Raw genomic sequence first — 15194 nt, 5'->3', positions numbered from 1 at the left:
AGGGGGCCCATGTGGCTCCCCTGTACACCTGAATAGGAGGGGCGGCAGGGGCAGCATGTAGAGAAATCACTGTCCTCCATTTTTCCTCCTGTAGCTGCAGGAGGAAAATGGAGGAGATTTGTTCCTCTGTACGCTGCCCCCCGCCACTTCTCCTATACAGTATACTTGTGTTCTGCTGTCTCTGGGCACCTGTGTGCTCCCCTGGTCCCCCCCCCCTTCTGTGCTGCCCCCCCCCCCCCTTCAGAATGCTCCCTTCCCTCTCCTGCCGGCTGCTGGAGGGGATGTGTCACAATAGAGAACCAGGAAGGGGTCGGTAAATATGTAATTTACAAGCTCCTTCCTTTTCTGAATGGACAGAGTCATAGTCAGTGACATTGTAAAAAAATTAAATAAAATGATAAAAATAATACAATTAAAATACCAAAAAAAAAAAAACTACTGACAGCAGTGGGTGAACTTCCAGGATCGCAAAGGTCACACTTGCGACAGGGCCCTGGCATTCCACCACCGTGGGTAGGCCCCAAGATGGCAGGAAGGGGGCCCACTGCAGAACTTGTGAAAGGGTCCCGCTGCGGGACCGTAATAAAGGGCCCCGCAACTAGAGTAAAGGGCCCTAGGGGTCCAGGGGGCCCTTCATGGTTTCTTGCACCGGGGCCCTGAAGGTTCTAGTTACGCCTCTGTCCCTGAGTATTTCCAGTAAAGGTTTAAGGGCCCTCCTGTTCTTTAAGGTGATGGGGGAGAGATCTTGAAATAGCTGTATTGGATTATCATTGAAGAGAATGTGATCATTTTGTCTGGCTTTTACCAAGATTTCCTCCTTCAATGGGTGGCTAGAGAGGCAGCAGATGATGTCTCTGGGGGGTGCATCATCAGGGGCTTTGGGACGCAGTGCCCTGTGTGCCCTCTCAAAATCAATGGGGGATTCCTCTGGGCGTTCTAGGAGGCTGTTGAAAACTAACTGCAGGGCTGGTTTAATCTTCTCTCTTTCAACTGACTCTGGAATCCCTCTAATGCGGACATTATTGCTGCGGCCTCTATTGTCTAAAGCCCCGTACACACGTACCGATTGTCGGCCGTAAATATTCGGCCGACGACCGATCGGCCGATTGTAGGCTTGTTAGTATGATGCTTCCGACAGCCGACAGCGCATTTTCGGCCGAACAGAATCTGTCGTGCAGGCATTAAAATTTTTGCTGGCCAACACCAGAACGCCCGATTGTTCGCCAGTCAGTACAGATTTCGGCCGACAGACAGCAGATTTGCAAGACTGGGCATGCTCAGAAAAGAAAAAAGACAAGGAAAGTTAACCATCACATGACATCACTTCTGCAGTCGGCTGTTGTTGGCCGACAAAATTCGTGAGCAGTCTTTTGCAGTTTTCAACAGACACGAAAGCCCTGGACAAAAGACGGCGGATCAGTACTTGTGTACGGGGCTTTAGTCCTCAATCTGTCTATTCATGTTTATGAGGTGAGAAGAGTGAGTTAGGGTTACTTCCTCCAGTTTTCTGATGGCTTTATCTCTATGCCTCCCAGCCTTCTCTACCGCCGCAATTTGATCAGAGAGTCTTGTAATATCTGCCTTAAGATCAATGATGGCAGCTGCAAAGGAGCCTTTTATGTCTGCTGCAATGGCTGTCATATCCTTATATCTCAGGGGGTGATCTAGGGGTTCATGGTCACCTACCATGTCCTCGGTATCTGCCACAGAGTCCGTCTCATAATCTCTGTCCTCCTCCTGCAGCGCCGCCCGCGCCATCTTGAGGCCTAGAGATCCCTTTCTCCTGGAATGCTGGGATCCGAAGAAATCGGGTATGTTTTTTGTAGAATTGCCGGTTACGGACCGCAAGGTTTTAGTGCTGTGTCCCGGTTTGCTAAATTTGCCCATATTTGTGTACAGGTATGCCTGTTAGAGCTGTGGAGACTGGATTGCTCGTGGAGCTCTTGATTCAAGCGGCCATCACTCGTGCACGCCACGACCCCCCCACCCCCCGGATTTTCTTTAATTGACAGAAGAGCCAAGTTGTGCCTTAGGTGTAACTCATGCAAAGTCAGCTTCCCAAGCAAGCTCCTTATATTGAGCCTAAACCATCTTGATATCTCTAATGTTGCCTGGGAAGTCTCTTCACCAAAGGTTTAAGGTGGTAATCTACCCACTCGTCAATTAAAGACAATAAGTAAAATGTGTTGGCACTAGAGTTGAGCGGACACCTGGATGTCCGTGTTCGGCCGAACTTGAAAAAAAACAGAAAAATAAAACAATTTTCTTCATCTGTGAAGGACGAGGCCCATATGGAGTAGGAGGGAGGTTGAGGTGGTGGTGGATGTGGCGGTGTCAGTGGAAGCAGCGGTGGAGGAGGACGAGGTAGCCAACACTGCTTTTTTTCAGTCATTTTAAATGAGGGTACACCCCAAAAGAGTGAGAAAGATCAAAAATAGAACAATGGCTGGGTAAGGTCGGTATCCATCTCTATTCTGCATAAGGTACGGAAAAGTCCCGTGGGATCCATGCCTGGTTCATTTTAATGAACGTGAGCTTGTCCACATTGTCTCTGGACAGGCGGCTGCGCTTGTCTGTGATAACGCCCCCAGCCGTGCTAAATACACGTTCAGATAATACACTGGCTGCAGGGCACGCCAGCACCTCCAAGGCGTAAAGGGCAAGCTCAGGCCATGTGCCCAATTTGGAGACCCAGAAGTTGAAGGGGGCAGACCCGTCATTCACTACATGTAGGCGGGTGCACACATACTGCTCCACACTGCAGCATGTAATCGCTCATGTGTGCCAGGCTGCCCAGAGGCAGCGAAAGGCTGTCCTCTGTGGGAGGTGTATCGTCTGTGTCCTCTGTATCCCCCCAGCCACGCACCAGTGATGGCCATGAGCTGGCCTGGGTGCCACCCTAAAAATTGGAAAGGTGTATCTCACACGTACCAATACAGACTACCGCAATTTAATTCTTTTTACCCCAAAGGGTGTAGATTGAATAGCGGAATAGAAAATATGATATCAAAAGGTGTATCTCACATGTACAGACCCAGACTAGACCCCGATTACAATTTTTTGTACCCTAAAGGCAGGATGAGGAGTAGGAGGAGTTCGGAACAGGAGGCAAACTGAAGCACCCTGCAATCCTTGGCGGTGGAAGATGCGCCCCAAAAATTTGGTGTATCTCACACGTACCGATACACACTATGCCACAATTTAATTATTTTTACCCCAAAGGGTGTAGGTTGAATAGCGGAATAGAAAATATGATATAAAATTGGTGAATTTTCAATAGCACACGTGAACACAGCAGTGTCTTATGTTTTATGTCACAGTCAGCTCTGCAGCAGGCTATGAAGGGAAAAAAAAGAAAATTCCCCTTTAAGTTTGTAATTTTTAAATAGATTAGTACAGACTATGCCACAATTTAATTTTTTTTAACCCAAAAGGGTGTATATTGAATAGTGGAATAGAAAAAAAGTGTATAAAATTGAAAATCACTCAATAGCACATGTGAACACAGCAGTGTCTTATGTCACAGTCAGCTCAGAGTCAGCACTGCAGCAAACAGGCTATGAAGGGGGAAAAAAAAAAATCCCTTTTAACTTGTAGTAAAATATAGCTGATGAACGCTGCATAGTGTTGAGCGAACACGGACTGTATTATTCGTGTTCGTACCGAATAATTGGATTTTTTTTACCCGAACACGGACACGGACACTTTACTGTATGTTCGGGTAAAAATCCGTGTTCGGTCGTTTTATTTCCGGGTTTTGCATGCTTTGGCGCTCTTTTCATGGCGGGCTTTCAACAGCCAATCAACAATCGTTTAACTGGTGTGCCTTAAGCCATCCCAGCCATGCCTGCAAATGTCTTAGTAGCTGTGATTGGCCGTCTGAAGCATGTGACCAAGTCTTTATAAGTTCGAGGCAGCCGCCGCAGCAGCGTCATTCTGCTGCTTAGCTAAGGGACAGAGCACACATCAATGTGCTGGCTGCTGATTAGGGAAAGATAGGCAGGAAAAAACCATTTGTGTCCGGATAGAATTGAGGGACAGGTCGGAGTGTTTAGGCAGGGCGAGTTGTAGGCATTTTAGGGATAGAGTCTGCTGAATTATAGGGTCAGTGTCTTCTACAAACTACAATCGATATTGCTGTGTGGGGGGTGGGGTGAATCTGCACTCAATCCTGATCTACGATCTCTTCTCAATCCTGTTAGGGACAGAGTCTGCTGAATTTTAGGGAAACTGTGTTCTACAAACTACAATCGATATTGCTGTGTGGTGTGGGATTGGAGATAGGCAGGTGTCAGTGATCCACATCCATTTTTCTGTGTGTGAGCTGCAGTGAACACAATCTTTTTGGGCTGCAGTGAACACAATCTTTTTGGGCTGCAGTGAACACAATCTTTTTGGGCTGCAGTGAACACAATCTTTTTGGGGTGCAGTGAACAAAATCTTTTTGGGGTGCAGTGAACACAATCCTTTTTGGTGTGCAGTGAACACAATCTTTGTGGGGTGCAGTGAACAAAATCCTTTGTGGGGTGCAGTGAACACAATCTTTTTGGGGTGCAGTGAACAAAATCCTTTTTGGGGTGCAGTGAACAAAATCCTTTTTGGGGTGCAGTGAACAACATCCTTTTTGGGGTGCAGTGAACAAAATCCTTTGTGGGGTGCAGTGAACACAATCTTTTTGGGGTGCAGTGAACACAATCTTTTTGGGGTGGAGTGAACAACAATCTTTTTGGGGTGGAGTGAACAAAATCATTTTTGGGGTGCAGTGAACAAAATCATTTTTGGGGTGCAGTGAACACAATCTTTGTGGGGTGCAGTGAACACAATCTTTTTGGGGTGCAGTGAACAACATCCTTTTTGGGGTGCAGTGAACAACATCCTTTTTGGGGTGCAGTGAACACAATCTTTTTGGGGTGCAGTGAACACAATCTTTGTGGGGTGCAGTGAACAGAATCTTTGGGGGGTACAGTGAACACAATCTTTTTGGGGTGCAGTGAACACAATCTTTTTGGGGTGCAGTGAACACAATCTTTGTGGGGTGCAGTGAACACAATCTTTTTGGGGTGGAGTGAACAAAATCATTTTTGGGGTGCAGTGAACAACATCCTTTTTGGGGTGCAGTGATCAAAATCCTTTTTGGGGTGCAGTGAACACAATCTTTTTGGGGTGCAGTGAACAAAATCCTTTGTGGGGTGCAGTGAACACAATCTTTGGGGGGGTACAGTGAACACAATCTTTTTGGGGTGCAGTGAACACAATCTTTGTGGGGTACAGTGAACAGAATCTTTGTGGGGTGCAGTGAACACAATCTTTGGGGGGTACAGTGAACACAATCTTTTTGGGGTGCAGTGAACACAATCTTTGGGGGGTACAGTGAACACAATCTTTTTGGGGTGCAGTGAACACAATCTTTGTGGGGTGCAGTGAACACAATCTTTGGGGGGGTACAGTGAACACAATCTTTTTGGGGTGCAGTGAACAACATCCTTTTAGGGTGCAGTGAACACAATCTTTGTGGGGTGCAGTGAACAACATCCTTTTAGGGTGCAGTGAACACAATCTTTGTGGGGTACAGTGAACAGAATCTTTGTGGGGTGCAGTGAACACAATCTTTGGGGGGTACAGTGAACACAATCTTTGTGAGGTGCAGTGAACACAATCTTTGTGGGGTGCAGTGAACACAATCATTGTGGGGTGCAGTGAACTCAATCTTTGTGGGGTACAGTGAACACAATCTCATACTTCTGAAGATTTGAGGGTGCTGCCTGTTCCATACTCCCCCCTACTCCTCATCTAGCCTTTTAGGGGTACAAACAATAGTAATTGGGGCCTAGTGTGGTTGTGTACGTGTGATATACATACACTTTTTTTGGATCATATTTTCTATTCCGCTATTTAATCAAAAACCTTTGGGGATCAGTTAAATTGGGGGATAGTCTGTGTTGGTACGTGTGAGAGAGATCCACCTTTCCAAGTTGTTGGGGTTCATCTCATACTTCTGAAGGTTTGAGGGTGCTGCCTGTTCCATACCCCCCCTACTCCTCATCTAGCCTTTTAGGGGTACAAACAATAGTAATTGGGGCCTAGTGTGGTTGTGTACGTGTGATATACATACACTTTTTTTGGATCATATTTTCTATTCCGCTATTTAATCAAAAACCTTTGGGGATCAGTTAAATTGGGGGATAGTCTGTGTTGGTACGTGTGAGAGAGATCCACCTTTCCAAGTTGTTGGGGTTCATCTCATACTTCTGAAGGTTTGAGGGTGCTGCCTGTTCCATACCCCCCCTACTCCTCATCTAGCCTTTTAGGGGTACAAACAATAGTAATTGGGGCCTAGTGTGGTTGTGTACGTGTGATATACATACACTTTTTTTGGATCATATTTTCTATTCCGCTATTTAATCAAAAACCTTTGGGGATCAGTTAAATTGGGGGATAGTCTGTGTTGGTACGTGTGAGAGAGATCCACCTTTCCAAGTTGTTGGGGTTCATCTCATACTTCTGAAGGTTTGAGGGTGCTGCCTGTTCCATACTCCCCCTACTCCTCATCTAGCCTTTTAGGGGTACAAACAATAGTAATTGGGGCCCAGTGTGGTTGTGTACGTGTGATATACATACACTTTTTTTGGATCATATTTTCTATTCCGCTATTTAATCAAAAACCTTTGGGGATCAGTTAAATTGGGGGATAGTCTGTGTTGGTACGTGTGAGAGAGATCCACCTTTCCAAGTTGTTGGGGTTCATCTCATACTTCTGAAGGTTTGAGGGTGCTGCCTGTTCCATACTCCCCCTACTCCTCATCTAGCCTTTTAGGGGTACAAACAATAGTAATTGGGGCCTAGTGTGGTTGTGTACGTGTGATATACATACACTTTTTTTGGATCATATTTTCTATTCCGCTATTTAATCAAAAACCTTTGGGGATCAGTTAAATTGGGGGATAGTCTGTGTTGGTACGTGTGAGAGAGATCCACCTTTCCAAGTTGTTGGGGTTCATCTCATACTTCTGAAGGTTTGAGGGTGCTGCCTGTTCCATACTCCCCCTACTCCTAGCCTTTTAGGGGTACAAACAATAGTAATTGGGGCCTAGTGTGGTTGTGTACGTGTGATATACATACACTTTTTTTGGATCATATTTTCTATTCCGCTATTTAATCAAAAACCTTTGGGGATCAGTTAAATTGGGGGATAGTCTGTGTTGGTACGTGTGAGAGAGATCCACCTTTCCAAGTTTTTGGGGTTCATCTCATACTTCTGAAGGTTTGAGGGTGCTGCCTGTTCCATACCCCCCCTACTCCTCATCTAGCCTTTTAGGGGTACAAACAATAGTAATTGGGGCCTAGTGTGGTTGTGTACGTGTGATATACATACACTTTTTTTGGATCATATTTTCTATTCCGCTATTTAATCAAAAACCTTTGGGGATCAGTTAAATTGGGGGATAGTCTGTGTTGGTACGTGTGAGAGAGATCCACCTTTCCAAGTTGTTGGGGTTCATCTCATACTTCTGAAGGTTTGAGGGTGCTGCCTGTTCCATACCCCCCCTACTCCTCATCTAGCCTTTTAGGGGTACAAACAATAGTAATTGGGGCCTAGTGTGGTTGTGTACGTGTGATATACATACACTTTTTTTGGATCATATTTTCTATTCCGCTATTTAATCAAAAACCTTTGGGGATCAGTTAAATTGGGGGATAGTCTGTGTTGGTACGTGTGAGAGAGATCCACCTTTCCAAGTTGTTGGGGTTCATCTCATACTTCTGAAGGTTTGAGGGTGCTGCCTGTTCCATACCCCCCCTACTCCTCATCTAGCCTTTTAGGGGTACAAACAATAGTAATTGGGGCCTAGTGTGGTTGTGTACGTGTGATATACATACACTTTTTTTGGATCATATTTTCTATTCCGCTATTTAATCAAAAACCTTTGGGGATCAGTTAAATTGGGGGATAGTCTGTGTTGGTACGTGTGAGAGAGATCCACCTTTCCAAGTTTTTGGGGTTCATCTCATACTTCTGAAGATTTGAGGGTGCTGCCTGTTCCATACTCCTCCTCCTACTGCTCAACCATCCTTTTAGGGGTACAAACAATAGTAGTTGGGGCCTAGTGTGGTGGTGTACGTGCGAGATACATACACTTTCTTTTTGATCATATTTTCTATTCCGCTATTCAATTAAAACCTTTGGGGATCAATTCAATTGCGAGATAGTCTGTGTCGGTACGTGTGAGATCCACCTTTCCAAGTTGTTGGGGTTCATCTCATACTTCTGAAGATTTGAGGGTGCTGCCTGTTCCATACTCCTGCTCCTACTGCTCAACCATCCTTTTAGGGGTACAAACAATAGTAATTGGGGCCTAGTGTGGTTGTGTACGTGCGAGATACATACACTTTTTTTGATCATATTTCCTATTCCGCTATTCAATAAAAACCTTTGAGGATCAATTGAATTGCGGGATAGTCTGTGTCGGTACGTGTGAGATCCACCTTTCCAAGTTTTTGGGGTTCATCTCATACTTCTGAAGATTTGAGGGTGCTGCCTGTTCCATACTCCTCCTCCTACTCCTCATCCATCCTTTTAGGGGTACAAACAATAGTAATTGGGGCCTAGTGTGGTTGTGTACGTGCGAGATACATACACTTTTTTTGATCATATTTCCTATTCCGCTATTCAATAAAAACCTTTGAGGATCAATTGAATTGCGGGATAGTCTGTGTCGGTACGTGTGAGATCCACCTTTCCAAGTTTTTGGGGTTCATCTCATACTTCTGAAGATTTGAGGGTGCTGTCTGTTCCATACTCCTCCTACTCCTCATCCATCCTTTTAGGGGTAGAAACAATAGTAATTGGGGCCTAGTATGGTTTTGTACGTGCGAGATACATACACTTTTTTGGATCATATTTCCTATTCCGCTATTCAATAAAAACCTTTCTAGGGCAAGATCTTAAATTACAGAAATATGAGGAGACCGTCAAATAAGGGCCGTGGCCTGGGTCGTGGTGCTGCTGGTAGAGCTCCTGTTGCAAGGAGAGGACATGGTCGATCTGTGCCAGCTACACGCACAAGTGAAACACCTTCCTCAAGTGTGAGTAGGCGACAGAACCTGCATCAGTATTTGGTAGGGCATCAAACGCCCCTAGAAGTGATGAGGCCAGAACAAGTTGAGGCGATAGTAGATTGGTTTGCTGCTGACAGTGCCTCCAGTTCCTTCACATTGTCTCCCACCCAGTCTACTGCAGAAAGGTCAGAGTTGGCACCTGCAGCCAATGTCCAACCGTCTTTCACCTCACCCCCTTGCAAATCAGGCCAGCAGTCTGAGCCCCAAGCCATACAGCAGTCTCTTATTCTTTTTGAGGACTCTGTCAGCAGGGTTTCCCAGGGCCATCCACCTAGCCCTGCCCCAGAAGTGGAAGAGATTGAGTGCAGCGATGCCCAACCACTTATTTCTCAAGATGAGTACATGCAAGGATCATCGCAGCACGTCTCCGATGATGACGAAACGCAGGTGCCAACTGCTGCGGCGTTCAGCATTGTGGAGACCGACAAGGAGGGCAGGGGTGAAGACTGGGTGGAAGATGATGTGGAGGACGATGAGGTCCTCGACCCCACATGGAATGAACGTCATGCAGGTGACCTGAGTAGTTTGGAGGAAGAGGCGGTGGTCGCACAGAGCCACCAGCACAGCAGAAGAGGGAGCAGGGTGCAGAAGCGGAGCGGCCGTGCCCTAGACACTACGCCCGCTACTGCCCAACGCAGCAAGGGAACGAGCGCACCAAAGTCAGCTCAAAGGAGTTCTCTAGCGTGGAAGTTCTTTAGAAAATGTGCTGATGACAGGACACGAGTGGTTTGCACCCTGTGCAATCAGAGCTTGAAGCGAGGCATAAACCTTCTCAACCTGAGCACAACCTGCATGATCAGGCATCTAAGTGCAAAGCACGAGCTGCAGTGGAGTACACACCTTCAAAACCAAGAAACGTCTCTGGCTCATCCTGCTTCCTCTTCTGCTGCAGTCTCGGCCGCTCCAGCCACATCTGTAGTGATACCGGCACCTGCCACCCCGCAAACAGAGGATCTGTCAGCAACACCACCACCTGGGTCACCAACAACCATCTCCACAATGTCCCGTGGAAGCGTTCAGCTTTCCATCTCCCAAACACTTGAGAGGAAGAGGAAGTACCCCCCTACCCACCCGCGATCCCTGGCCCTGAATGCCAGCATTTCAAAATTATTGGCCTTTGAAATGCTGTCATTCCGTCTGGTGGAGACGCACAGTTTTAAAAACCTTATGTCGGTGGCTGTCCCACAGTACGTCGTGCCCAGCCGCCACTACTTTTCCAGGCAAGCCATCCCTTCCCTGCACAACCAAGTGGGGGAAAATATCAGGTGTGCACTGCGCAACGCCATCTGTGCCAAGGTCCACCTAACTACGGATACGTGGACCAGTAAGCACGGTCAGGGGCGTTATATCTCCCTAACGGCACACTGGGTAAATGCAGTGGCGGATGGGCCTGAGGCGGATAGCAATTTGGCGCATGTCCTTCCACCACCGAGGATTGCAGGGCACTTCAGTTTGCCTCCTGTTCCTAACTCCTCCTACTCCGCTTCCTCATCCTCTACCGCCTCCTCATCCGGACAGCGTAACACCTTCACCACCAACTTCAGCACGGCCAGGGGTAAACGACAGCAGGCAGTTTTACAACTTGCCTGTTTGGGGGACAAACCACACACCGCGCAGGAGTTGTGGAGGAGCATGGAACAGCAGACAAATGAGTGGTTGCTGCCAGCGAGCCTCAAGCCCGGCCTGGTGGTGTGCGATAACGGGCAAAATCTCATAGCAGCTCTGGGCCTAGCCGGTTTGACGCACATCCCTTGCCTGGCGCATGTGCTGAATTTGGTGGTGCAGAGGTTCCTTAAAAACTACCCCGATATGTCAGAGCTGCTGCAGAAAGTGCGGGCCGTTTGTGCGCACTTTCGGCGTTCTCACCCTGCTGCTGCTCGCCTGGCAGCGCTGCAGCGTAACTTCGGCCTTCCCGCTCACCGCCTCATATGTGACGTGCCCACAAGGTGGAACTCCACCTTGCACATGCTGGAAAGACTGTGCGAGCAGCAGCAGGCCATAGTGGAGTTTCAGCTGCAGCACGCACGCGTGAGTCGCTCTGCGGAACAGCACCACTTCACCACCAATAACTGGGCCTCCATGCGAGACCTGTGTGCCTTGTTGCGCTGTTTTGAGTACTCCACCAACATGGCCAGTGGCAATGACGCCGTTCTCAGCTTAACTATCCCACTTCTATGCCTCCTTGAAAAAACAATTCGGGCGATGATGGAAGAGGATGTGGCACAGGATGAGGAGGAGGAGGAGGATGAAGAGGTAACATTTCCAAGGCTTTCAGGGCAGTCATTCGCAAGGGGCTCCGAGGGTGGGTTCCTGCACACGCAAACGCCAGGGACGCAATTGTCCAGCAGGGGCACAGTTCTGGAGGATGAGGAGGATGAGGAGGAGCTGGAGGAGGAGATGGAACCATGTTCACAGCAGGGTGGCACCCAGGCCAGCTCATGGCCATCACTGGTGCGTGGCTGGGGGGATACAGAGGACACGGACGATACACCTCCCACAGAGGACAGCCTTTCGTTGCCTCTGGGCAGCCTGGCACACATGAGCGATTACATGCTGCAGTGTCTCCACAACGACCGCCGAGTTGCCCACATTCTAACTTGTGCTGATTACTGGGTGGCCACGCTGCTGGATCCCCGTTACAAGGACAACGTACCGTCCTTAATTCACTCACTGGAGCGCGATCGCAAGATGCGCGAGTACAAGCGCACGCTGGTAGACGCCATGCTGCTGGCATTCCCATCTGACAGCGGGGCCACAGTGGAAGCACAAGGCAGAGGAGGAGGAGGAGGAGGTCGCCAACGCAACCAGGGCACCGCCAGCACCTCAGAAGGCAGGGTTAGCATGGCCGAAATGTGGAAAAGCTTTGTCAGCACGCCACAACAAACAGCAGCACCAGCAGCTCAGATGGAACGTCTTAGCAGGAGGCAGCATTTTACCAACATGGTGGAGCAGTATGTGTGCACACGCCTACATGTAGTGAATGACGGGTCTGCCCCCTTCAACTTCTGGGTCTCCAAATTGGGCACATGGCCTGAGGTTGCCCTTTACGCCTTGGAGGTGCTGGCGTGCCCTGCAGCCAGTGTATTATCTGAACGGGTATTTAGCACGGCTGGGGGCGTTATAACAGACAAGCGCAGCCGCCTGTCCAGAGACAATGTGGACAAGCTCACGTTCATTAAAATGAACCAGGCATGGATCCCACGGGACTTTTCCGTACCTTATGCAGAATAGCAATGGATACCGACCTTACCCACCCATTGTTCCATTTTTGCTCTTTCTCACTCTTTTGGGGTGTACCCTCATTTAAAATTTTTGAAAAGAAGCAGTGTTGGCTACCTCGTCCTCCTCCTCAGGGCCAGATTAATGTAGGGGCTATTGGAGCTGCAGCTCCAGGCCCCTACCTTTTATATAGGCCCCGGGTTGGCCATATTCACTGTTACCGCTCTTCTGTCACTTGTAAACACAGAAGTCTGGCTTCTATGCTCGCTTCCCCAGGCAGCACCCTCAGAACCTCCCCACACAGCGTGAAGGCCGGACAAGGAGGGACAGTTGGCGATGCATGGATGTGTTTATGGGCTTCAGAGACAGCATCCCATGTTGAATTAGGCATGCATGGCTGCACCCTTCCTCCTCTGGGTGCATGGCAAGGCACGGCCCTTAAGGCCCTTCAAAATCCTCAGCACCAAGCCCATGATGCTGTTAATCCGGCCCTGGTCCTCCTCCACCGCCGCTTCCACCTACACCGCCCATAGGTGTGCGCAGCCTATTGCATTAAGGTGTGCACCCCAAAGTTGAAATACACATGCATGTGTTTGCCAGCAGGGAGAGTAATGTATCGGGGCCATGTACCTGTAGGCAAGGAGAAATAGAGCAGAGCAGGTCCCAGGGAGATCTTTCCCATCTCCTCACTGGCAATGCTATGTGCCCTAGGTGATTAGGGTGTGCCCAGGCACACCCAGCACACCCTGTGCGCACGCCTATGTCACCGCCACATCCACCACCACCTCAACCTCCCTCCTACTCCATATGGGCCTCGTCCTTCAGAGATGAAGAAGAACATTGTTTTATTTTTCTGTTTTTTTTTGTTGTTTTAAGTTATTTCCCTATCCACATTTGTTTGCAGAGCACTTGCCATGCTCTTAATTACGTTTTGCTGCCATTTGCAGCACTCTAGCCCTTTCCTTTGGTGTTTTAGAGCCATTTTAGTGCCTTAAAGTTCGGGTCCCCATTGACTTCAATGGGGTTCGGTGTCCGGGAAAAGTTCGGTAAAAGTCCGGGACACGGACCCGGACTTTTTTTTAAAGTTCGGCCGAACCCGTCGAACACGGACATCTAGGTGTCCGCTCAACCCTAACGCTGCACACAACTGACTGATAAAAATAGATTTTTTTTTCTCCCTCCTCCTTCTCCTCAGTGGGCTCAAGTGAGGGCAAAAAGATCGTTCACTGCACCACCCCCCACACAGCAAAATCGATGTAGACTGACCCTGCCTAATCTCCAGCCTGGCCCTAAAATGCTCTAATAACTTTCCCTGCCTGCACTCCAACCTGTCCCTGCATTCTTTTCGGACACAATTTTTCACAGAATCACTGTCTGTCCCTAATCAGCAGCCAGCACGTATGATGTGTGCTCTGTCCCTAAACTACAGCAGAATGACGCGGCGCGCTGGGGCTCTCGAACTTATCAAGACATGGTCACATGCTTCAGATGGCCAATCACAGCTACCAATACATTAGTAGGCATGGCTGGGATGGCTTAAGGCACACCAGTTAAACGCTTTTTGATTGGCTGTTGAAAGCCCGCCATTAAAAGCGCGCCATTACATACAAAACAGGAAATAAAATGACCGAACACGGATTTTAACCACCTAGGCGGTAATCTCGAGCGTGACTCGGGGTTGATTTTTCATATCAGGAGCGGTAACCCCAAGTCACGCTCGGGGTAGAGTTGCAGAGTGCCAGCGGAGCCCCCCTTGGCTCCCAGAGGCAAGGGGGCGATGTCCTTCGCTCCGATCGCCGGGTGACCGGCGTCTGACTTCCTGGTTCCGTTCCCTGCGAGCAGAGGCGGCGCACGGGAGCGGAACTGGGCGGGAAATTTGAAAGTGAAACAAAATAAAAGAGGTGATACACTGTAATCTGAGAGGATTACACTGCATCACCACAGATAATTACACATCTGACAGTACAGTGCCCCTTCTTACAGTAAACTTGTGATTTGTGCCCAAAAAAAATATATATATTATGGCATCAAAAAAGCGCCAGTCTAAAGCGCTTTTGGACCAGCTGAGTGACAGCGGCAGCGACAGCGACCCGGAGGTGCTCGCGGAAGTGAGTGATAGCGAGTCATGCGGTGATTTGTCGTCTGACACCGACACTGACACGGATCTGGCAAGTGACAACGGCGATGACCCTGACCTGAGCTCTGTGCGCACTTGGTGCGCTATTGATTGCGATGCGGACCAGGTAGCGCCCCCAAGATTGCCCTTCACCGGATCACCTGGGATGAAGGTAGATGTCGAGCGTGACAATCCTCTGGCCTACCTGCAATTATTCCTCACTGAGGAGGTAATGGAAAAAATTGTCACGGAGACGAATCGCTACCAACAGCAGCAATCCGCTACGCTGCATGCCAGGCTTTCCCGAAGCAGAAGGTGGGAAACGGTAACGAAAGAGGACATGTGGCTGTTTATGGGACTCCTCTTTCTTCAGGGGTTGGTGGGGAAACCGTTCCAAAAATGGTACTGGACCACCAACAGGTTACTGGCCACTCCGTTCTTTGGCACCGTGATGTCTGAGTATCGCTTCTCCCTGATTATGAAGTATTTCCACTTCACAAACAATGAGGAATTTGATGAGGCCACGCATCCTGCGCCCAAACTGAAAAAGATCTGGGAGGTATGGCAACTTATTGTGGGCAATTTCCAGCGGACCTACATGCCAGAAAGGGACGTCAGCGTGGATGAGAGTTTGATGGCCTACAAGGGTCGCCTAAGTTGGATTCAGTACATCGCATCAAAAAAGAGCGCGGTTTGGCATCAAATCATATATGCTCTGCGAGTCATCCACGGGGTACATATG

The sequence above is a fragment of the Pelophylax lessonae genome (assembly GCF_965119305.1).
Source record: "Pelophylax lessonae genome assembly, chromosome: 11".
Classification (NCBI taxonomy): Eukaryota; Metazoa; Chordata; class Amphibia; order Anura; family Ranidae; genus Pelophylax; species Pelophylax lessonae.
The sequence above is the reverse complement of the archived record's forward strand: the minus strand, read 5'-3'. Positions refer to the sequence as shown.